Here is a 24,380-nt window from a genome sequence, read left to right as displayed (position 1 = left end):
GAGTCATGGGGCAGGGAGTGGGAGGGAGAAGCAGGGCTCAAGGGTGATACCAAGTTTCTTACTTCAGGAGCCAGTTGGATAGTGGTTGTGTAGTCACAGGCAACTACTGATCTGCTTCCGTCACTATAGATCAGTTTACATTTTCTAGAACTGTATATAAATGGCATGCACTATATACTCTTTTCATCTGGCTTCTTTCTCTCACATAATTATTTTGATATCCATCCCTGTTGTACATACATATAGTTCATTCTTTTTTATGGCTTTGTAGAATGTTAGATTTTATTGATTGTCAATCTCCCTAGACTGTTCCTTCCTTGCTGAGCCTCTCCCTGGCATATCACGCAAGATGTATTCCCGCCTCACCTGCCCACTGCCCTCCCACATCAAAACCTGAAGCTGCTTTCCTTCCCCAAATCCTTTTGTCACCAGTTGATGGGTGATGATAAGATTAGAGGAATTTCCTGGTGGATTGCAAAATGTTACATTAACAAAATATTAAATGAGCTATACTCTCAAGGGGGTTGGATGAGGTAATCTTCAAAGTCCCATCGTCAAAAAATCTCTGATTTGCTGCATTTCTGTTTCGTTCACAGTTCCACAAATGAACTATCATTTCTCATATGCATTTGCTAAAGACATAAAGATTGCCAGTACAAGTGAGGTAAGACTAACCAAATGAACACCCCAGTTACCTTGTTGGAGTTGCCTCCAAGTTTATCCCTCACTTGGCCTGTGCAGATAATAAACAAACAAACAAACAAACAAATAAATATCAATGGCCTAAGTTCTACATAATTAGCATTTTGCCCTTCCCAGAGCTACCATATGGATCAAATTCAGCTGGTATCCTGAGGACGCCAGTGCTGCCTTAGAAAAATAATTAGTCTGGCATACCAACATCTGGGAAGTCTGCAGAAGCCAGATTCCAGGAAACAGGCACTTTGACAGTTACAAGCATGGATGCCCAAGGGAAGGAGAAGCCCTGAAAGAGTTGTTTTAAGTAGCTGCTTAATGATTGAACAGATTGAGCACTGTGAATGCTTTCACTTGGCAGGGAGAAATTACACTACCTAGACACGTCTGGGTGGCATTTAAAGTTGACAGACGGTAATGAGTACTGGTTTAAAAAAAGTATTTTAGTGTGCTCACAACTGCTAAGAGACATCTCCATTCTATGTTTATATATTTACACCTGTACTAAGAAAGGAAAAAAAGAACAAAGCAAAGAGGAAGGAAGGGAGGGAGGGTGAGAGGAAGGCAGAGTTTCTACCTTGGTAACCTGTTTCCAAAGACTCCTATATCATTTTAGAAACTAACAATAGTTGATCTCCTACTACGTGCACGCCAGGCTTTGTGCCACGTGCTTTACGTACATTAGCTCATTTAACCTTCACAACAGCTATGAGGCAGATAGCATTTTCTCCCCTTCTTAACCTGCTAAAACCAGGGAAGTCCCAGGTAAACAGGTACAAGCTGGTTATTCTAACAAGAATGCAAAAATTGAAAGAAACCTTTCCCTACTCATTTACAAAGCTTCTCCAGGTTAAGTGAAGGGACATCATAGTGTGTAAAGAGACCGGGCTCTGAAAGAACTGCGTCCTTGTTTCCACCACTAGAAGACCTTGAGCAAGTCACATGACCTCTCTGGGCCTCATTTGCTTCCTTCCTGAAATGATGAGGGTAGACTGTATAAATAGTCCTCCATCCTCAGTGCACACTAGAATCACCCAGGGAACTATGAAGAAATGCCAATGCCCAAACCCCACCCCTGACCAATTCCTGACCAATTGAATCTCAGAATATCTAGGGCTGGGATAAAGTATCTGGCTTTACTGCAGGGAATAAAACATTCATGTCCCTACATCCTAGAGCTAACAATTTAGTGGGAGAAGCAAAAGGCAAAGAAATACATATAATACATAGCAGTATGGTAAGTGTTACTAAGGGAAAGAATAGTGTTATGAGAGAGAATATTAAGGAAAACATGATTTTAAATGGGAGGGGGGGTGGGTGATCTGGAAAGACCGTTCCATGTGTTGGAAACCAGAAGTGGGAGTTGGCCAGGCAAAGTGCAGAGGAAAGAGCTTTCTAGTCAAAGGGAACTTATCTTACTTGGTTAGGTATATATCAAACTTGGTCATTTCCATATACGTCTGTATATATTTTCATATATGCACATATATGAATAACCTGTTTGAAGACCCAGATCCAGAAAGTAGAGAGTACAGAGTGATGGGGAGAGCAGCACTAGGTTGGCTTGGTGAGGTCCCAGAGCCAGAACATGTCATGCTGAGGATTTTAGATTTTTATCTTAGGTACAATAGCAATAGCAAAGCAGTGACAGGTTTAGGCAGGGGAGTGACACATTCAGATTTGTCTTTTAGAAGATTACTTGTGTTTATGTGTGGGAAAAGGTTTGGCTGGGGCTAAAGGAAAAAGAGGAAAACGGTTACAAAGTTGTGATAACCTGAGTGAAGCTTTTGTTCCTGATGATGCCAAGTTTTAGAAGAATTCTGGGTACCTGTGGAGACTAAATAAAGAATGGAAGAACAGGAGAAAAGAAGTTTGACAGAAGGCAAGTGACATAACTCATTAAAAATCAGGAAATTGCTTCGGACCGAATTTAGATGAGTGCCTTTGGCGTAATCCATGCTATTTTCTTCTGCCTGGGTTTATTTTGCCCCACAAAAACACACTGAATTACCCTGCCCCCATTCCTATTCTCTCGCCCATTGTGTCTCTTTTTCCTTGTCATTGTTTATGTCTATGCCAAAGCTTAGGGTGGCATTCAACCTTGGCATTCCCAGTTTCATCCTTGCAAGGGTTCCCACTGTGCACCAGAGCATGGTTGGAGGAAGACTCTAATTGTGCAGAGTTTGGCCAGGCACTGATTTTTTAGCTTTTTCTCCCGTGGTTGAGTTGCTGGTCCACTGGCTTTAGTCCATTTCCTAATGGAGAGGTGTCAGCTTCACAAAAGCATCACCTCAATTAGCACTAATTACCACCTTTCAGAACCATCATCACTCAAAAGCTCAGGACTGAAAGGTCAGCAGGAAAATGAACTTCCACTCATACCTTCTGGGGTGGTCTTTGGCTTCTGACCATGCAGAGAACAAGGGCTAATGGGGAACAGACCTTTCTGCCTTCCTGCTCTTAGGCCATATGTTTCTTGAGAAATCAGCCTTGGGACACCAATTCTCTGCTCATGAGATGACTGAATTCATGGCAGAGCTCAGTCTTGTCAAGCTTCAGTCCCTGTCCCAGTTTCCCACCGATTCCTTGTCTCTCCACCCCCAGGCTTCACTCCCAACCTCCAGAGGGTTCCAGCTGCATACGGTCCTGGTAAAGGAGGTAGCAGTAGCATGTCCACGGCCCTCCCGATGTGTTCATGGCACCCACATTCTCCTCCAGGCAATGGTTTAGATGGTACCCAAAGGTAAGAAGTGAAAATAGCTTTTCAGTATAGGAAGTACATTCACTTGTGTTCTTTCCCTTTGATCCTCACGACACCTTGGTGAGGGGCACCAGGCAGGCATTGTTATTAGCTCCATTCTACAGATGAAGAGACAAAGGCCAGAGAGGCTGGTGACTTGCACAAGGTCCCATAGCCATTTAATGGCAGAGCTAGGTCCCCAAACTAAATTACTGCAGAGTGCAGGCGTGTGTGATCAAATAAGGTCATGTGTGCCAAAGCATTTTGAAAACTGAAAAGTACTATACCGATGCTCAGTATAGTAGTAGTTTCCTAAGGCTGCAGTAGTAAATTACCACAAAACAAGTGGCTAAAAACAACAGGCTTATTCTCTCACAGTTCTGAAGGTCAGCAGTCTAAAATCTAGCAGGTCTGTTCTCGCTCCGAAGAACTTTAGTGGGGAATCTGTTCTTTAGCTCTTCTTGCTCTGGTGTTGTCACCATTTCTTTACTTGAGGCCACATCACTCCAATCTCTGCCTCTGTGACCATGTTGCCTCTTCCTCTTCTGTCTCCTCCTCTGTCTGTCTCAAACCTCCCCTCTGCCTTTCTCTTAGAAGGATACTTGGTTTAGAGTCTACCTGTTTAATCCAGGATGATCTCCTCATCTCAAGATCCTTAATGTAATTACACCTGCAAAGATCCTTTTTCCAAATAAGGGAACCTCCATCATTCAAGGATTAGGAGATGGACATATCTACAGTATTTCAGGCCTTTACTGGTGCCGCTGTGGGCATGGCAGAGCCCAGGCACTGTCCAGTGGTCCACAAAGGCTGTTTCTTCTAGCTCTAGCAGTCAAGTTGAGGCAATATAGCCTAGAAGTTAAGAACAGTTAGGAGCCAGTTTGCGTAAGGTTCAATTCCTAGTTCTACTACTTGATGACTGTGTGAAATTGAACAACTCCCTTAACCTCTCTGGGTCTTAATTTCTTCCCCTGTAACATGAAGATAACAAAACCCTCTCTCATAAGGCTGTCGCAAGGCAAAAATGATTTAATTATGTGTAGAGTTAGACCAGCATCTATACTACAGAAATGTTAACTATAATTATTCCTTGGCTGGCCCCTTGAATACTGCTAAATTCTCTCACCTCGCTTGTTTATCATTAAGTAATGATTTAAATAAATGGAGAATGGACTTTCCTTTCTGGAGGTGCACTCCTGAATCATTCACTAATTCTAAGCATCTCCAGGTATGTTTTCTATAAAGGAATGTTCTAAATTGTAGGAAAAACGAAACTACAAGCAGTGAGAAGGAACCATTGTTTAAAATCTTCTATTAGCTTCTCATTTGATTCCGAAGGTTCTGAAATCTTTTTTTTTTTTTTGGCTGCATTGGGTCTTCGTTGCTGCGCGCAGGCTTTCTCTAGTTGCGGCGAGCGGGGGCTACTCTTGCTTGCGGTGCGCGGGCTTCTCATTGCGGTGGCTTCTCTTGTTGCGGAGCATGGGCTCTAGACACGCAGGCTCTATAGTTGTGGCATGAGGGCTCTAGAGCACAGGCTCAGTAGTTGTGGCGCACGGGCTTACTTGCTCTGCCGCATGTAGGATCTTAGTTCCCAGACCAGGGATCGAACCTGTGTCCCGTGCATTGGCAGGCAGATTCTTAACCACTGCGCCACCAGGGAAGTCCCCTGAAAACTTTTGAGCTCATTATTCAATCGAAATTTTCGGTTTGTTTTACAAGTATTTGGAAGAGTTCCGAAGGCTGACAAATACTTAAAATATTAAGTAAGAAACTTTTAGTAGAATGCCGTGGGTTTTAGAAGGGACTAGGCGTTTGAGCAAATGTTACAAATTAGGATCGAATCGCTTGTGTTGCTTCAACCCAAATAGGTAATATTAGTTTGCCTGGGCTAGGTCTAAGTAATATTATGTTTCTTAGGGGGGTTTATTTACATTAAACTCTATGTTTTCCCTTGATTTTGTCCTATTTTCCTAGCTTTAGTCTCAGCCAGAGGCACAATGTCAGAAGAGAAGTAAACAATGATGATTTTTGCTCCTGAAATTAGGTTTATTAAGACAGGCATTAAATTTGCCGGTCTCACTAGTGTATCAAAGAAAATGATGGAAAAACATCATAACTGTTATCAAAATAAATGTTGACAGAGAATAAACAAGCTGGAAAGAACCTTGCATATCAATTTATACAATTCCTGTAGCTTTATTTTTTATAACTTTTTTATTGTAAAAGTGAAATATATTCATCAAAGACTTTGGAAATGATGGAAAACTGCCCCCCAAAACTAAATAAAATAATTAATAGTAGTCTTACTATTCGGAGATAACTACTGTTAACATTTTATTTTCTTCCAATATAAAATGCAGTTTTCTTTCTATGATTGGAACCATGCCTCTGAAATTAGAAATGCCTCCTCTCTCTAGTAAGACAGTACTTGCTTTTTTTGATCATCATGACCAGATGATCACTTTTATTATAAAATACTGAGATGGATCGAAAGGGTCTCCGTCTCCTTTGAGTCTTATCTCATTACAGTGCTAAGCAATACCCAGCTATTATCCACCCTATTTCTGTCCTCTGCCCAAAGATGGGACTGTTCAGCTGTCCTCCCAGATCTGTGGGTGACACATGGGTTGTCTTCTACCGGCAGCTGAGCAAAAATACTAGAAAGCAGTCATAGATAATTTCTTTTTCTAGAACCACTGAAAACATTTTTATAATAATAATTAAAATTCATTGAGGTCTTACAATTCTAAATACTTTGAATCTAGTAACTCATTTGATCCTTACAGTAATCCGATGAAGCCATCTGCCCTCAGTAGGTGGCAAAATCGGTGAGCCCACAGCCTGGCTCTGTAGTCTGTGCCTTTAACCACCGTAGAACTCCTATAGAGACGCTGAGAGCATGATGGTGATATTGAAGCTGCAGAACATTCTAGTGCTACAGACAAACTGGAGGAGGTTCCAAACCAAAAATTTGAGAGTGAGTTAGAAATTCATGTTTTTTTTCAAGTGTGAGAAAAAAACCATCCTTAGAGAAAATGAGTGAGTTGATTACTTTGAGAAGTACTTAATTTTGTTTTAAAATTAGTATCATCCATTGAAATAACATTTATAATATTTAGGCATATTGTTTTTCATATGTTTTGATTGAAAAAAGAGCAATCAATTAGAAAAGCATGTACTGATTTTGCCTCGGCTAATTCCCCCAAGGGAAGGCCATAGCCCACTCCACAGGCCACAACCTATTAGGGAGAGTCAAGTGGTAGGAACACCATCGACTTTAGATTCAAAATCCTGCTCCATCATTTGCTAGGTAAGTTATTTACTAGGTGCACCTTGTTCGTCTTGAATTCTCTACATAGGGAAATGGAATAAAATCTCCTTTGCAGTGTTTTTCTGAGGATTAAATAAGACAATGTAGGTAAAGTGCCTGGCAACACAAGTCAGTTAAGAAATGGTAACTTTTATTGTCTGTTCCTCCTCATGACAGTTTATTGAGTTCAAAACATAGTACCCGGGCTTCCCTGGTGGCGCAGTCGTTGCGAGTCCGCCTGCCGATGCAGGGGACGCGGGTTCGTGCCCCGGTCCGGGAAGATCCCACGTGCCGCGGAGCGGCTGGGCCCGTGAGCCGTGGCCGCTGGGCCTGCGCGTCCGGAGCCTGTGCTCCGCAGCGGGAGAGGCCACAACAGTGAGAGGCCCACGTACCGCAAAAAAAAAAAAAAAAAAAAAAACCATAGTACCCAAAGGGGAAAGAACTTCCTCACACCTTCCAGCCTTGGCAACGAAAAACCTATCATGGTGGATATGGTAAGAGCAGGATGAATACAGAGGGTAGAGAGAAGTAGTACATCCCCCTTTTCCCAACAGGACGGCCCTACTTGCCTAGGCAGGAAGGAGCAGCTGGGCCAGGAGGCTGGGAGCTGGCTGGCCTTCTGAGGCCGATTGGGATCAGATAAAAGGAGAGCAGAGAAGGGAAGAGAATCTCTCCCAAATGCCAAGCTCATCAGCTCCTTCTAAAACCTCTGAATCTTCCCAGGCTCACCCTGAGTCTCCAGTCTACACCCCCATGTGCCTTGGGCTTGCAGATGAAGATAGACAATTGGAAATATGATTCAGCTACGTTATAATATTACAGATTAGAGGTCTGGTACAGAAAGGCTGCAGGGTGGTTAAGAATATAATAATTACAACCCTCCCAGGATCCTGCCTTTGACATCTCTCGTTTGAAGAGCCCAAACAGCCTTGCCAGTATTAATGGGCTGCTCATCCTTGTTCCCAACGTTGCTAAGAAAAGGAAAAGGAACAAAAGGAACAGAGAGGCTGTTCCAGGGCCCAGTGGGTGAACAGCAGTTATTGGGCTCTGAGGAGCACTGTCAGCCATGGAAGGGCTCACAAAGTTCAAGCCTCCAAGTTGCTTGTGGGGCGAAAATCAGTCTAAGCGCTAAATGGCAGAAGCCAAGTTACTGCGAAGTAGTCAGGCTTCCCCTGAGAATTGAGTTATGATTGTAGCAGAGTAAGCGAACCTTGAATATTTTTTTAAGACTATTAAAAAGTTTTGCTTGAACTTTTCTGAGAGGGGCGGGTGCAAACTTGCCTGAGAACCCCGGGGATCTGTGAAGCAAGGGACTAAAGCTCCAATACCTCTTCTCTGAGATTCAGTTATTGAAATCTGTTGAGGTGAACTAAGGGTCAGTGGGTAACCACAGCCAGGACCCAGGGACAAGGAAGGCAAGGAAGTCCCTGAACAAAACTAATACTTTGAGGGAAGAAGGAGACAGGAGGGAGAGCTCCACCCCGACACCCGACCCACGCCTCCACTGGCAGCCAGCTGGTTGAAGGGAGCAGCAGAGAAAACCGTCCTCTAGGGGGCAGTCTGGAGCCTCGGGATGTGACAGGGTGAGCGCGTCTAAGACGGCATCACTGCGGGTCAGGCCTGGGTTGGGGTGTAACCCTCCCCGACTCAGAGTAGCGCCAAAGGGTGAGGGGTGATCTTTTTTTCCTCCTGAAGAACTGCTGCAGCCCGAAGGGGGATCTGCACTGAGTCATGGCGGACAGGACGGTACCACCTGCGGGGCGCTGGGCTGTGCCAGAAGGGAACCTCTGCACAGGTATTGTCTGGAGCTGCGTTCAGCTTCCATAGATGCCTGGCAGCTGAGGAAGTGTTAGTCCCCCGGCTGGATCTGCTAAGAGAGATTGGTTTTCTTGCTGATCTGAAGAGCGATGGAGCTGGAGAGTTGTGTTTTCTGAGGCCAGCTGCAGGCCGGGCATTTTCTATCCCCAAACTACAAACAGTTTAACAGTTAAACTCACTCTACGTTAAACTCCTTCAACAAAGGAGGAGACGATGAGAGTGTCCGTGGTTCAGAGCTTAGGCTCAGTGGTTAGACACGCCTGCATTAGAATTCTTTTTCTGTCACTTAGTAATAGCTCTGTGTCCTTGAGCCAGTGCCTCAGCTGGCTTCCCCATCTGTCATACTCCACAAAAGGGGACAATAATGATACCGATCTCATAGGGTTGTAATGAGAATTAAATAAGGTAAATGATGCAATGTTTGTGGCACCTAGTCAGCCTCAATAAACGTTAGGTTAAACAAACAGACCAACAGAAGCCCACATAGGCACCAAGGTTATCCCATGGGAAGAGAACTGCATTTGTCAAGTCCCTCCGGTGGACCCAGCAAGTTGTGTGTGAGCAACGGTGAACTGAGTTCACTAACAGTTAGAGGTGGTGCTGAGAAATAATGAGCCATTTGGTGAGAAAAAGGCCAGTGAATTGGGGACAGGCCCAGAATATTCAGAAGGACTTGGATGATGAGTGGATTTAGCCAAAAATCAAAGCATCCTGATTCCAAAAGGACTATGCCATTTTTGGAGTAATTTTTGACTCTCACTAAAGAGTTTCAGTTTTGTACAAGGACGTTCTCTATTTTAGTTTTTCCTCCACTTATTTCTCCCTTCCCCCCAAACTCCTTGGAGGATTGCTCCTTTGCATCTTTTGATTTAAATTCTCATTGGAAAATAATAACGTTGCTACTGTTCACTTGGTGTTTTGGTCCAATATGCTCCACTTCAGACACGGGAATGCCTTCCTGTGAAACATTTCACAGAGGTGAAGGACAGGCAACGCCTCTCAGGATGGTGGTGGAAGAGACATAAAACTTCATACGTCAGGAATCTTCTTGACAGGACTTACTAGGCCTGAGTCCAAGATGAAGCTGAGAGAAATGAAAAGGGATTCGGCTGACAAAGCAGATGACAGGCAGGGAGAGCCAGTGAAAGGGAATTGGCCAATGGCAAAAGGGGAATTGGCAGGGCTTTGTGAACCCCTTCTGGAAAACCATAAACCTCAGATTGTCCGTCTGGCGTGTCAGTCCTCAGAGGCACATCATTTTTGCCTGTGGAAGGTCCCTGCCAGGAAGCTGCACCTCAGGGGGTGCCTTTGGAAGAGTGGGTCATGTCTGGATTGGTGCCCACCACTAAGTGGACGGGGATGAGAAGAAACTGCTCACAATGAGATCTCTGAGGGCTGGGGAGATGGGGAGCCCTTCCAGTGGCTGACACTGTGAGTCGGAGCGATGGGAAAAGAAGTTGAGACACGGAGGAAGAGGACGGGATGCTGGGGAGGGAAGAGGTGGGAAGCAGCTCTGTTTCTTCAGTCGGAGACTGTCGGGGCCTGCCTGAGACGGGTCCCCAGTTGCAATGACTAATCTAACCTTTGGAAACTCGAGTCTGCGTTCTTCCAGGTGAATAATCCACTCATCTGGGTCTCCCAAATGAGCGCTTACCTTGTGAAAAATCTCTCTCAGGAGTAAAATCTGTGTTTGCCTGCGTGATCCCGATGTGGGTTGAGCTGACACCTGGGGGCCGGGCTGATCCTCATCCAGTGGGAGAGCAGGGCCTTCACTTCAGAGCCCTCCGGATTCTTCCAGAGTGTCCTCTTCCTCTTGTCTTAGCGTTGTACCTTTTGGTTCCAGGCCATCCAGAGCCCCACGTCGGGCCTTCTCCCGTGGCCTCCCACTCAATTCTTTCCTTCCTGAGAGCTTCCTGGCTTATGACCCAATTTCTAACATCTCCCCTACCCAGCTTAGCTTGACATATGCTTCCTTTCCTTAGAGAATTGTCAGGGAAACGCGCATGCTAAGGTGTTAATAACCAGTAATAATTGTGATAAACTCTATCAGAGCATAATGCCCTAGCCTAGTACACGGAAAATTATAATAATGTTCCCATACACTGAGGTAAATAAAAGTGAGAGACAATGGGCCACAGAGGGCTTGGCCAGAGCTCCACCCACACGTCCCCTACCATCCCCTCCCTTAAGGGCTGAAGGAATTGATACCTCCCAACTTCTGTAACCCTTTGTTCACATCAGTTGGGAAGCTGTCTTAACCCAGTGGTTTTTCAGATGTCCTTCAATAAGCCCTAGTAGTTTGCAGATGTGTTTCAGCGAGAGTGAGGGGCTGATCCGATGGGTCACCTACTTCAACAACAGTATCTCTGCTTTTATGTTTTATTAGGCCTCTGAATAAAATTTTATCAAAAGGGAGAATGTTGGCAGCATAAAGGAGTTAGAAAATCACTATCTTAAAACCAACAAATAAAATCTTTAATGGTAGAAGCTCAGTCAACCATGACAGGACAGTGAGGGAGATATTCTGAGGACAGAGGGGTTTTCTGGGGCCCTTCCTCCATATCATGCAGGCAATATAGTCTACTCCATACAGACCTCCACACAAACCTGCACATAATCTGTGCATATCTTGCCCCTCTGGCTTTGGAGGTTTTGTTCCTTTAAAAAAGTCTGATGCTTGAAAAAATTATCCTAATACCAGGTAGATTAATGCCAGAGCCTGCTAATATCTCAGCTCACTGAAACCCAAAACACAATCACTGTTCTTGCCTTTGCTACCTTTTGTATTGCACCTTGATTTATTTCTGCCATTTTTCAGAAGCCATGCAACTAGGAGATCAAAGCTGCTGAAGAAAGCATAGCAAAATGAAGTGCCGTAGGTTGACTGACCTATTTCATAAGACTGAGGCATTGGTTTATTTACTATTATTATTATATTATTTTATTGTTACTATTGTATGTATTTCTATACCCACCTTGTTCCAAAAAGGACTCAAAATGGGAAAGATCCATTGATTTGTGTTCTACAGAAGAGATTTAATCTCAAAGTTTAGGTTACTTGGTGTTTTTCTTTTTGGTTTTTTTTTGTGGTGTGCGGGCCTCTCACTGTTGTGGCCTCTCCCGTTGCGGAGCACAGGCTGCGGACGCGCAGGCTCAGCGGCCATGGCTCACGGGCCCAGCCGCTCCGCGGCACGTGGGATCTTCCCGGACCGGGGCACTAACCCTCGTCCCCTGCATCGGCAGGCGGACTCTGAACCACTGCGCCACCAGGGAAGCCCGGTTACTTGGTGTTTGATGAGTGACATAATTTTAAAACTACCAAGGTTTAATGTGAAATTATTTTAAGATTTCACTTGCCTGATTTTAATTTTAAATCTTATATTAAAATAAAGTATCAATGAAAGTTACAGTTGTGTGTGTGTGTGTGTGTGTGTGTGTGTGTGCATGCATACACCTGTATGTGTTTTTTTCATTTATATTCCACATTGCTCTATAAAGGGCTTGAGGCACCTTACAAAGAATTTGAGCCAGCAAAAACTATAGTTTTAAATTTTAGGGAGAATGCCTTAAAAAAAACTGATAAATTTTTACCTTTCAGCCAGGATTCACCAGTAACATTTTTCTGTTAATTGATAGAATTTTGATAACACACTTAAAATATGCTTCTTCATAAAGCCTCTAAGCTTTAGAGGCTTATTTACTAGAGTTTTTCATTGCTTTTCAGCAGCAGCAGAGGAAAGTGGAGATGCAGAATTGAATTGAAAAACAGACTCATTTCTGTCACCCTTGCCTCAAATTCTCTTTCTAAGATTCTGAAATCTCTAAATATAGCTATATGATTTATTCTAGATACTTCTGGGCCAGTGGAATTCTAGTCCTCAAAATAAAAAGTTTTAGAGACAGCCCAGTCAAGCTTTACTTCTTATAATATAAATCAATCTCCAGCAAAGAGAGCCTGTCCTTATGTGGGACTCAGCATCTCCTGAGGCACGATTCACAAAGCAGAAGGTCAGCCAGTCAAGACTGTTTCTCTTGCTTCCAACTCTGTCTTACTCTTTGTTGCCTTTTCACTGTTCCCATGTGTTATATTGTCTGTGTGACCCTTATTTTAAAATACCCCAATATAAACATTGTGATGCAGTTGTATACACAAAGTTACTCTATCCTCTAAGAGCAGTTAGCTAGCATTTAGAATGCCGTGTGTGGGGATCTACCCGCCAAAGGTGGTTAACCACCAGATGAAGAACCCTTGCCAGAATCAAGATCTTCTAAGATGGTCACTTAGTATCTTATTTTTTTTTAAGATTTATTTATTGTTTATTTATTTATTTTTGGCTGCGTTGGATCTTACTTGCGGCATGTGGGATCTTCGTTGAGGCATGCGGGATCTTTACGTTGCGGCGCGTGGGCTTTTCATTGCAGCACAAGGACTTCTCTCTAGTTGTGGTGTGCGGGTTGTTTTCTCTTCTCTAGCTGTGGCGCGTGGAGTCCAGAGCGCGTGGGCTTTGTAGTTTGTGGCACGCAGACTCTCTAGTTGAGGCACATGAGCTAAGTGGTTGTGGCCCTTGGACTTAGTTGCCCCGCGGCATGTGGGATCTTAGTTCCCTGACCAGGGACTGAACCCACATCTCCTGCATTGTAAGGTGGATTCTTTACCACTGGACCACCAGGGAAGTCCCAGTATCTTATTTTTTTATTGAAGTATAGTTGATTTGCAATGTTGTGTTAATTTCATCTGTACAGCAAAGTGATTCAGTTATACATATATACACATTCTTCTTTTATATTCTTTTCCATTATGGTTTACCACAGGATATTGACTATAATTCCCTGTGCTATATGATAGGACCTTGTTGTTTATCCATTCTATACATAATAGTTTGCATCTGCTAACCCCAAACTCCCAGTCCATCCGTCCCCCACCCCCCACACCTTGGCAACCTCAGGTCTGTTCTCTATCTCACATGCCATGCCATGTGAGTCTGTTTCTGTTTTGTAGTTAACTTCATCTGTGTCATATTTTAGATTCCATGTAAGTGATATCATATGGTATTTTTCTTTCTCTTTCTGACTTACTTCACTTAGTATGATAATCTCTAGGTCCATCCATGTTGCTGCATATGGTGTTATTTCATTCATTTTTATGGTTGAGTAATATTCCATTGTATGTATGTACCACATCTTCTTTTTTTTCCATTGGGGTATAGTTGCTTTACAATGTTGTGTTAGTTTCCATTGTATAGCGAAGTGAATCACCTATATGTATACATATATCTCCTCTTTTTTGGATTTCCTTCCTATTTAGGTCACCACAGAGCATTAAGTAGAGTTCCCTGTGCTATACAGCAGGTTCTCATTAGTTATCTGTTTTATACGTATTAGTGTATATATGTCAATCCCAATTTCCAATTCATCCCACTCCCCCTTATCCCCCCTTGGTGCCCATATGTTTGTTCTCTACGTCTGTGTCTCTATTTCTGCCTTGCAAACAGGTTCATCTGTACCATTTTTCTAGATTCCATATATATGCATTAATAGATGATATTCATTTTTCTCTTTCTGACTTATTTCACTCTGTATGACAGTTTCTAGGTCCATGTACATCTCTACAGATGACCCCATTTCATTCCTTTTTACGGCTGAGTAATATTCTATTGTATATATGTACCACATCTTCTTTATCCATTCATCTGTTGATGGACATTTAGGTTGTTTCCATGTCTTGGCTATTATGACTAGTGCTGCCATGAACATAGGGGTGCATGTATGTTTTTGAATTATAGTTTTGTCTGGATATATGCCCAGGAGTGGGATTTCTGGATCATATGGCAACTCTATTTTTAGTTTTTTGAGGAACTTCCATACTGTTTTCCATGGTGGCTGTACCAACTTCCATTCCTACCAATGGTGTAGGAGGGTTCCCTTTTCTCCACATTTGTTATTTGTAGACATTTCAATGATGACCATTCTGACTAGTGTGAGGTGCTACCTCTCTGTAGTTGTGATTTGCATTTCTCTAATAATTAGTGATGTTGAGCATCTTTTCATATGCCTGTTGGCCATTTGTATGTCTTTTTTGAAGAAATGTCTATTTAGGTCTTCTGCCCATTTTTCGATTGGGTTATTTTTTTGTTGTTGAGTTGTATGAGCTGTATATTTTGGAAATTAATCCCTTGTCGGTCACATCGTTTGCAAATATTTTCTCTCATTCCATAGGTTGTCTTTTCATTTTGTTTATAGTTTCCTTTGCTGGGTCACTTAGTATCTTACATAAAATTAGCTAAATCTACACCAGGAGGGTTATTGAATAGCATAGGGGATGTTTAAAATAGTTTTTAAGGGGGCTTCCCTGGTGGCGCGGTGGTTGAGAGTCCGCCTGCCGATGCAGGGGACACGGGTTCGTGCCCCGGTCCGGGAAGATCCCACATGCCGCGGAGTGGCTGGGCCCGTGAGCCATGGCCGCTGAGCCTGCGCGTCTGGAGCCTGTGCTCTGCAACGGGAGAGGCCACAGCACTGAGAGGCCCGCATACCGCAAAAAAAAAAAAAAAAAAAAAAATAGTTTTTAATTGGTGAAATGAGCAGTATTCAAATAGGTGGCTGGTTAGTAGTGTCATACAGGAATGACTGCCCTTTCTTGAATGAAGTATTAGCACCTGGCAAGCCCAGCTTGCTGAATACAGATAGTTCAAGCTTGCGGTCTAGACCTCTGAATTGGTTCTGCATTCTTCCCCATCACGAGACACTCTATGCCTGAGCCACCACAAAGTTGGCCACACCTGCCATCAGAATATGCTTGCCCTGAATTCAGTTAAGCCTTTTATGGGAAATGCTGAACAGAGCGTCCAAGGGTAAAGAGTGGGACCTCCCCAGCTACAGAGCAGGCTTAAGACTATCTTTGACCCTTAATGTGAATAAATATCTAGGTGTTGTCAGAATATTTTCTAAAACTAGGTTTCATTGTAATATGGCTTCTGGTAGCATGGTTGTGGGGAAAGGAACATATAGGCTCCCTCATCTCCCCCACTTCTAATGGTTGGAGGCTATTGACATTTACCAGAAAAACTTCATATTTACCAAAAGGTCAAATTGGCTTCGGTGGGTTGCCATGCCATGCAAATTTTAAATCCATGCTTCAAAGTCCAGAAAGGACTCACTTGCAAACATAGAGAGCTCATTTAGATAAAGATGTTTAGCTTATGGTTGTGTTTCTTTCCCTTGGAATTTTGGGTCTCTGATTGCCTTCTGTAAATATCCCTCACTCAACTGGTAGAACTATTTGGTGGGTCTTACACTTGTCCCTGAACACCCTTTTACGTGATTTCTGGGATATTTTCTAAACCCTTTTAAATTCTGGGACCCTGGGAATTGCCTGCTTAAGCAGTAGCTGTGCTCCTTTTCTGTGCCATTTCCTTATAAAACATTGAATTCGAAACAGGTTGCAGTAGAAATCTAGAGCCACTGAGGAAAGAGTGGAAGCTGGGTAGAATGTTCCCCCACTGTGCTGGCTGTGATGGGAAGCTCTGCCCAGGGTTCAGGGGGAGGCCCACTGGGGACCCCAGACTTCATTCCTGCAAGATTTCTTTTGAGATTTCGGACTGTCAAGTTCATTTTCAAAGAATGCAGTGCTATTCTGATATTTTATTATTATTTGAATGAGAGTCAACCACTGACTAATTGTGTCTGGCACACGTCAGGCCAAAGCCTGCCTTGGGGCAAGAGGTTGGAAAGATGATTAGGACCATGAGGGGAAATTGGGAATTGAGAGACCTCTTGGGAAGCATCAGGGTAGAAGGAGGTAACACAAAATTTGGCACCAGTAATGGTTTTTCTCTTATTCTCCTCCCTGAACTATTTGGAACACTGGGAGCCTTGAAGGTGACCACTGGCCTAGAGTGAATGAGCATCCTCCCCAGGGCTGCAAGGCAGTGCATCAGAGAACCCCTAGGGGGCAGCACTCAGGCCCAGATCTCAGTGAGACTTTCAGCTGCAGGGCAGGCACCTAGGGGCACCATCTCCTGCTTCTCACATAAAGATTAGTGCACATGCAAAGACAAGGAACATTTTCCAAGCAGTAATAAGGTGTTGAATACAAAAAAGCAGCAAACCAGAGCGTTCCAGCAAGAAAATAAGACCAGACTGGTGTGTCCAAAGGAATACAAGCCAGGTTTCACCAAGTTTTTATTGGGAACAAACTGGACGCTTTTATGAGAATCCTAGTGTATAATAATCATAAATGGATAATAATTACGTTTAACATTTGGTCCTTATTCCATATGTGGATTCAGTCATTCTCTGTCATTTTGTCATTTTCCTGAAATCTATTCATGAAAGTTACATAAGCATCCTGTGTTTATTACAGAGAACGACCTGGAATGGTTGTCTTCTCCCTGCTTATGGAAGTGACAGGTCTGGCGACACTAGGTGAATAGATCTCAGGGCATTTATCTCTTCATCACATCCCACATTCACCAATTTTAACTCTATTCAGAGAATTCATCTTATGGTCCTGACCAGTGTGAAAGATAAATGATCAGCCACTTCAAATATTGTGTGAATTTTCTTAAATAAGGAGACAAATCTTTAGACTGCCTTGAGGAAAGTTTCAAGCTGTATAATCTCTGACACAGATTGGTTCTCCTCCCTCTAATACCTGAAAGTATTCTAGAACCCAGCAATGTTTGGGCCCGCACTTTAATTGCCTATGATTCAGATGTGAACTGGTGCTCCCCCAGTCTCAGATGTCTGGGTAAGTTCACCAGTTCCACATCTGTGAAAACTCCAGGCTTTGCTTTGATTTCTGCTGGTCCTCGGAGTCACTGACACCCTCCCGGTACCTCCTGCCTCTGGCTTCTGGGTCCAGGTGTTCTGTCTCTGCATTAGCCTCTCTCAACCCAGGAGTAATACTCAGCCCCTTGCCATTTTACACCAAAAAATTCACTCTCTAAGCATTTCATGAGTAATACATTGTACTGAAGTTTTGGGACTCATGGGTGAGAGTGCGTGGGTAGGAAGGTCATGTCGCATTACGCAAGGCCTCGCTAGGTCCTAGTGGCTCTCTTTCCTATTTCCCTCCATCCCTCATTATCCCTGGAAGCTCCATGATCTGCTCCCTCTTTTAGCCAAACTAACCCAGGTCCTCTTAGCTCCTACCTCTACCCTTCCACCAAAGACCCACAGAACAAAGTGTCCTCTATTTAACAAGACCCAGGCTCCTTAGAAGAAAGCTAGAAATATAAATAACAACAACAGCAACACCAATTCATCTGCATGTTCCATTTACTAGTGGATTGAGATCAAGTCTGAGTCTCTGCCTCCGTCGAAGGGCAGCACAATATTTTAGAAAAGGAGCTGAATTTAGAGTCTGCCCCTTGGTGTTAGAGCCAGCAGCACCCTTCACTAGCCATGTGGAAAAGCCAGCAATCCATTTCAAGCGTCAGTTCATCATCTGAAGAGTGAAGATGTTACTAATGTTTTGAATCATTATGCTGATCCGAGGAAATAGTTTATGCAATGTACTCTGAAACATTAGAGCAGTGGTGCCCAGAACATTTTCAGCTTTTCCAGACTGAGGAGTGCTGCTGGCATTTAGGGATACTGGGTGTCCTGCATTGTGGGGACATTCTATATAACACAGAACTACAGCATTACCATAGCATGCCCATGGAGAAACACTGTATCTGAGCACAGTGTGAAGGAAAAGTATGTGACCTCTGAACTTCTGCCTTTCACACAAGATACAGCTGGATTGATACATAATGCAGATGATTCTTTAAACAGATTTTCCTCATTCTGGGTTATTTTAGCCCAATCTCTGTTTTGAGGTGATAGTTTTTCTGGTATCCAATAATACCACCAACGTTTTAATTACAGTTTGAGCTTTCTTCTATAAGGAGTGCTTCCACTTAAAATGTCTTTGTTTAATCTTTCAGTTTAAGCTATATTATACCCTCCAGAAGAAAAAAAGAGGAGGAAAAATTATGGAATAGAGGACGGGGGAATTTTCCACATGGTGAATGTACAAGGAAGCGGGTGATGCATGCATTGATCAGCTATTGATGCCAATTAGTTGTCTTTTTGTGTGTGTGTAATAGTCAGGGTAGTCCATAGCACTATACAAAAAAGATCATGAACATTAAAGCTGATGGCAGGATTGTATGTATGATGTTCACAAACAAAAAGGAATTTAAATCATCTGTTCTCAATGACTGCTAATCATACTACACAGAAAAATACAATATTAAAATATTTCATCCTCAAAGAATTAATCTTCCTTAGAAAATCTGATTGTTACAGGTAAAATATAGCATTTAGAACTTTCATTTAAAAATACAAATTTTAAAAATAATTTTAGAATTTTTCAAATGGGAATTATAAAAGTCAAATAGGAATAATAAAGAAAATTCTACTTTCAGGTAAAGTGTGTCAAAGTTTTATGAAAAATATTCTTTATTGTAAAAATAATGAAAGGAAAGAATACCTGAATATCTCTAAAACTGCTAGTTCTAGTTATGCAATTGTCATTTTGGTAGTATTAACAAGAAAACACATTTACAATTTAACTGCAGTCATCTGTCAAATAGGATAGTATAAATGTTGCATATGCATTAGGTTGAACATTACTTCTGTAGGTTTTAAAATATAGGGTTCTTTCATTTAATCTCCTGATAATTTGGACTACACACTTAAGTCTTATTATAATACTCTATAACCATTTAGAAACATTTTCCTTAACTTCTGGCCCTGAAATCCATTCTAATGCCTTTATCAATACTCACTGTAAGCAAATGAAATTAGTATTTTTTGGCCTTAATATGAAGTTCAAAACTTAATATATTTGAAGGTGTGATGAAGTGACACCATCTTTCCATTTGTTTACATGGTCTGAAATCACAGTTCTGCACCGTGGACAGTTTTCTCTCTTCACAAAATATATGTTGACAGATGAGAATTGGCTTTTAAAATTCAGCTTGACATAGTGAACAAACATCATCCACATCTGAACACTGTCTCTTACTGCAGCCACTTCGTAACTTGGCAGTGTAAAAAATATTGGCAAATATTAACAAATCGAAGGAGAAAAACCATATGATCATCTCAATAGATGCAGAGAAAGCTTTCAACAAAATTCAGTAACCATTTATGAAAAAGCCCTCCAGAAAGTAGGCATAGAGGGAACCAACCTCAACATAATAAAGGCCATATATGACAAACCCACAGCCAACATCGTTCTCAGAGGTTAAAAACTGAAACCATTTCCACTAAGATCAGGAACAAGACAAGGTTGCCCACTCTCACCACTATTATTCAACATAGTTTTGGAAGTTTTAGCCACAGCAATCAGAGAAGAAAGAGAAATAAAAGGAATCCAAATGGGAAAAGAAGTAAAGCTGTCACTGTTTGCAGATGACATGATGCTATACATAGAGAATCCTAAAGATGCTACCAGAAAACTACTAGAGCTAATCAATGCATTTGGTAAAGTAGCAGGATACAAAATTAATGCACAGAAATCCCTTGCATTCCCATACACTAATGATGAAATATCTGAAAGTGAAATTAAGAAAACACTCCCATTTACCATTGCAACAAAAAGAATAAAATACCTAGGAATAAACTTACCTAAGGAGACAAAAGACCTGTATGCAGAAAATTATAAGACACTGATGAAAGAAATTAAAGATGATACAAATAGATGGAGAGATATACCATGTTCTTATATTGGAAGAATCAACATTGTGAAAATGACTCTACTACCCAAAGCAATCTACAGATTCAATGCAATCCCTATCAAATTACCACTGGCATTTTTTACAGAACTAGAACAAAACATTTCACAATTTTTATGGAAACACAAAAGACCCCTAATAGCCAAAGCAATCTTGAGAAAGAAAAACGGAGCTGGAGGAATCAGGCTCCCTGACTTCAGACTATACTACAAAGCTACAGTAATCAAGACACTCTGATACTGGCATAAAAACAGAAATAGAGATCAATGGAACAGGAGAGAAAGCCCAGAGATAAACCCACGCACATATGGTCACCTTATCTTTGATAAAGGAGGCAAGAATATACAGTGGAGAAAACACAGCCTCTTCAATAACTGGTGCTGGGAAAACTGGACAGCTACACGTAAAAGAATGAAATTAGAACACTCCCTAACACTCTACACGAAAGTAAACTCAAAATGGATTAGAGACCTGAATGTAAGTCCAGACACTCTAAAACTCTTAGAGGAAAACATAGGCAGAACACTCTATGACATAAATCACAGCAAGATCCTTTTTGACCCACCTCCTAGAGATATGGAAATAAAAACAAAAATAAATGGGACCTAATGAAACTTAAAAGCTTTTGCACAGCAAAGGAAACCATAAACAAGACGAAAAGACATCCCTCAGAATAGGACAAAATATTTGCAGATAAAGCAACTGACAATGGATTAATCTTCAAAATTTACAAGCAGCTCATGTAGCTCAATATCAAAAAAACAAACAACCCAATCCAAAAATGGGCAGTAGACCTAAATAGACATTTCTCCAAAGAAGACATACAGATGGCCAAGAAGCACATGAAAAGCTGCTCAACATCACTAATTATTAGAGACATGCAAATCAAAACTACAATGAGGTATCACCTCACACCAGTTAGAATGGACATCATCAGAAAATCTACAAACAACAAATGCTGGAGAGGGTGTGGAGAAAATGGAACCCTCTTGCACTGTTGGTGGGAATGTAAATTGATACAGCCACTATGGAGAACAGTATGGAGGTTCCTTAAAAAACTAAAAATAGAATTACCATATGACCCAGCAATCCCACTACTGGGCATATACCTGGAGAAAACCGTAATTCAGAAAGACACATGCACCCCAATGTTCATTGCAGCACTATTTACAATAGCTAGGTCATGGAAGCAACCTAGGTGTCCATGGACAGATGAATGGATAAAGAAGATGTGGCACATATATACAATGGAATATTACTCTGCCATAAAAAAGAACGAAATTGGGTTATTTGTAGAGATGTGGATGGATCTAAAGACTGTCATACAGAAGTAAGTCAGAAAGAGAAAAACAAATATCTTATATTAATGCATATATGTGGAACCTAGAAAAATTATACAGATGAACCGGTTTACAGGGCAAAATAGAGACACAGATGTAGAAAACAAATGTATGGACACCAAGCAGGGGGAAGTGGCAGGGGAGGGAGTGGTGGTGTGATGAATTGGGAGATTGGGATTGACATATATACACTAATATGTATAAAATGGATGACTAATAAGAACCTGCTGTATAAAAAAATAAATAAAATAAAATTCAAAAATTAAAAAAAATATATTGGCAAAACCCTATCTGAAAGTTTTTAGGTGTGCAAAAAAGTCTAGAACTTTTAGTATGAGGTAGAGTAAAGCCAGCAATATCCCAAGAATCCATCTAGTTACATTACCAAACTCCCCATAGCTTATAAGGTAACGAAACCAAACTGGTATGGGAACAAAAGTTTGGTAATACTGACGTAATTCTTCTATCTTCTAAAATCATATACCAGTAACCCTTGGATTTAAAAGGCGTGATTTATCACAGGATATTGAATATAGTTCCCTGTGCTATACACGGAAAAGAATATTAAAAAAGAATGTCTATTTGTGTATAACTGAGTCACTTTGCTGTACTGCAGAGATGTAAATCAACTATACTTAAATTTTAAAAATTAAAAAAATAAAATCAAATGAAGGGCATGATGAAAGAAGGCACCAGTAAAATAGGCATTTTAAGCCCATGAAGAGGAATTTCAGAATGAAGTCTGTAATTCCAGCAATCGAAGTACTTCCCAGAAGCTCGAATGGGGTCTAGAGCAGGCTTTTTAAAAATTAAGCTGTAATAAAGTGACTGAGAATAAAAGGAGTAATATGAAAGAATAGACGATCCTGCTGTGAATACCAGTAACCAAGCACACTGAATCTCTGAGCACCTTTCTCTTAGAAAAACCTGATTTAAAATGCTTCTGGTTGCATGTATGAAAGTTGTTAAGTAGCCCAATTCCAAGAGCAACTCCTGTTGTATGCTGTATAACAAGTTTGACACCCAGAATCAAAATAAATAGAAGACTTTTTTGCAACCCCTTGAAGAGATATCAGAATTCTGAGGAGGAGCTACTACAATGATCTCTAGACTCCGTGTCAGTATCATCAGGCTGCCTTGCTTCATGGTGGAGGTGACTCTGTAATGACTATGTAACACGTTCCTGGGTACAGCTCTGGACACCTGACCTTATATTTCTGGAGCTTGGGTTTTCAGCACATTCTTTAGCTATGGAGTTCATCTGGATATAAACATCTCCGGAATCAAAACAGGAGGCTTCTCCTATCGATCTTGTTTGGACACATAGGAAGCTAAGGCATCCTCACTGCCTGCAGCTCCGGAAGGACTGTGCAGTAGGCAACCATTGGCTTGCATGACCCTTGAATACTTTTCTGTGATCCAGATTTCTTTGCTTCAGGGCTCTGTCTCCTCTCATGGCATTGAGTGGACCGAGGCCCAGGTATCGACTGCAGGAACAGCGGGAGATGACGCCTCGAGGCCTTCAGTCAGGGCCACCACCTTCAAACCCCACGACCAACAACTCCAGCCCTGCTCAAGCATTGACAGCCCAAATAGTTGTCTTTCCAATGTCAGTATAACCCAGTATAAATAACTGTTGAGCTAAAGGAAGTACAAATTTCAAGTACCTTTCCCATCCCTCTTCCTCAGTTTTTGATAAGCAAGGTAGACATAAATAGGGCCCAGACCCCCAGACGCCCAGGAGCAAAACAGTACTGATCCTCTGGCTCTCCATCTGCCTCTGGTGTTATTGAGAGGCCTAACATTTATGGATCAGACTCCTGATTTGCTGTTCTGGTCCTCCACCTGCACTCCCCCCTGTATCCTCAGGCATAGACTTGTGGCTGCTACTCCTACCATGGAGGTGGTCCACATGAGGTAGGGCAGGGAGGATGGGCATATATTGCCCTTGGGTCAAAATCTAGATGAAAATTTGCATTCCTCTCACTGACTCTGCATTCCGAGGATTTAATGAGCTGTTTTGAAAGATGCTTGATGAAGTGATATTTTCACATAGAAATTTTACTATTTATATAAGGAGAAAAAAAAACCTGGCCTCTGTGGGCTTCAAGAGGAACATGCTTCAAATGACGGTGGGAGGGCCTAGCTGGCTGGGAAGATACGGGATCTGTAAGCCAGTTGTGATTCTATCTCGTCAACAGGGTGAACCACAAGTTTTGTTCTTAGATCACATCTCTGATTACTTGGACAGTGTCACTTCTCCCTCTGAAATCTTCAGTGACTCTCTATGCTGATAGAAATATTCCAATTTCCCTAGCCTTTAATCCAATCTTTCCTTAATTTGAGTCCAACCTGCTTCTCTAGTCTTCTTTTAGCTCACTTCACAAATCTTACACCTCAGGTCCCTTCAAAAACAAAAAATAGATAAACAAAAGAACCTGTCTTGGGCTTCCCTGGTGGCGCAGTGGTTGAGAATTTGCCTGCCGATGCAGGAGACACGGGTTCGTGCCCTGGTCCGGGAGGATCCCACATGCCGCGGAGCGACTGGGCCCGTGAGCCATGGCCGCTGGGCCTGTGCGTCCGGAGCCTGTGCTCCGCAACGGGAGAGGCCACAACAGTGAGAGGCCCGCATACCGCAAAAAAAAAAAAAAAAGAACCTGTCCTTCCCTGAAAACAGGCTCTCCAGCTAGTTCAGCTGCTAATGAATGAGCAGTATGGCCCTGGCTAATCATTAACATCTCTAAGTCCCA

At 42.1% G+C, this 24,380-nt stretch overlaps 1 protein-coding gene and 1 pseudogene across 2 annotated transcripts in view; one reads left to right on the top strand and one right to left on the bottom strand.

The window, feature by feature from the left end:
• The window catches only part of ANKRD55 (ankyrin repeat domain 55), a 422,110-nt gene that overhangs the window by 245,600 nt on the left and 152,130 nt on the right, over positions 1 to 24,380 (top strand). The window lies entirely within an intron of this gene.
• Positions 19,390 to 23,040, bottom strand: LOC131755018 (E3 ubiquitin-protein ligase RNFT1-like; annotated as a pseudogene).

The sequence above is a fragment of the Kogia breviceps genome, chromosome 4 (genome assembly GCF_026419965.1).
Source record: "Kogia breviceps isolate mKogBre1 chromosome 4, mKogBre1 haplotype 1, whole genome shotgun sequence".
Classification (NCBI taxonomy): domain Eukaryota; kingdom Metazoa; phylum Chordata; class Mammalia; order Artiodactyla; family Physeteridae; genus Kogia; species Kogia breviceps.
Note: the sequence above shows the minus strand (reverse complement) of the source record. Positions and strands in the feature narration are given on the sequence as shown.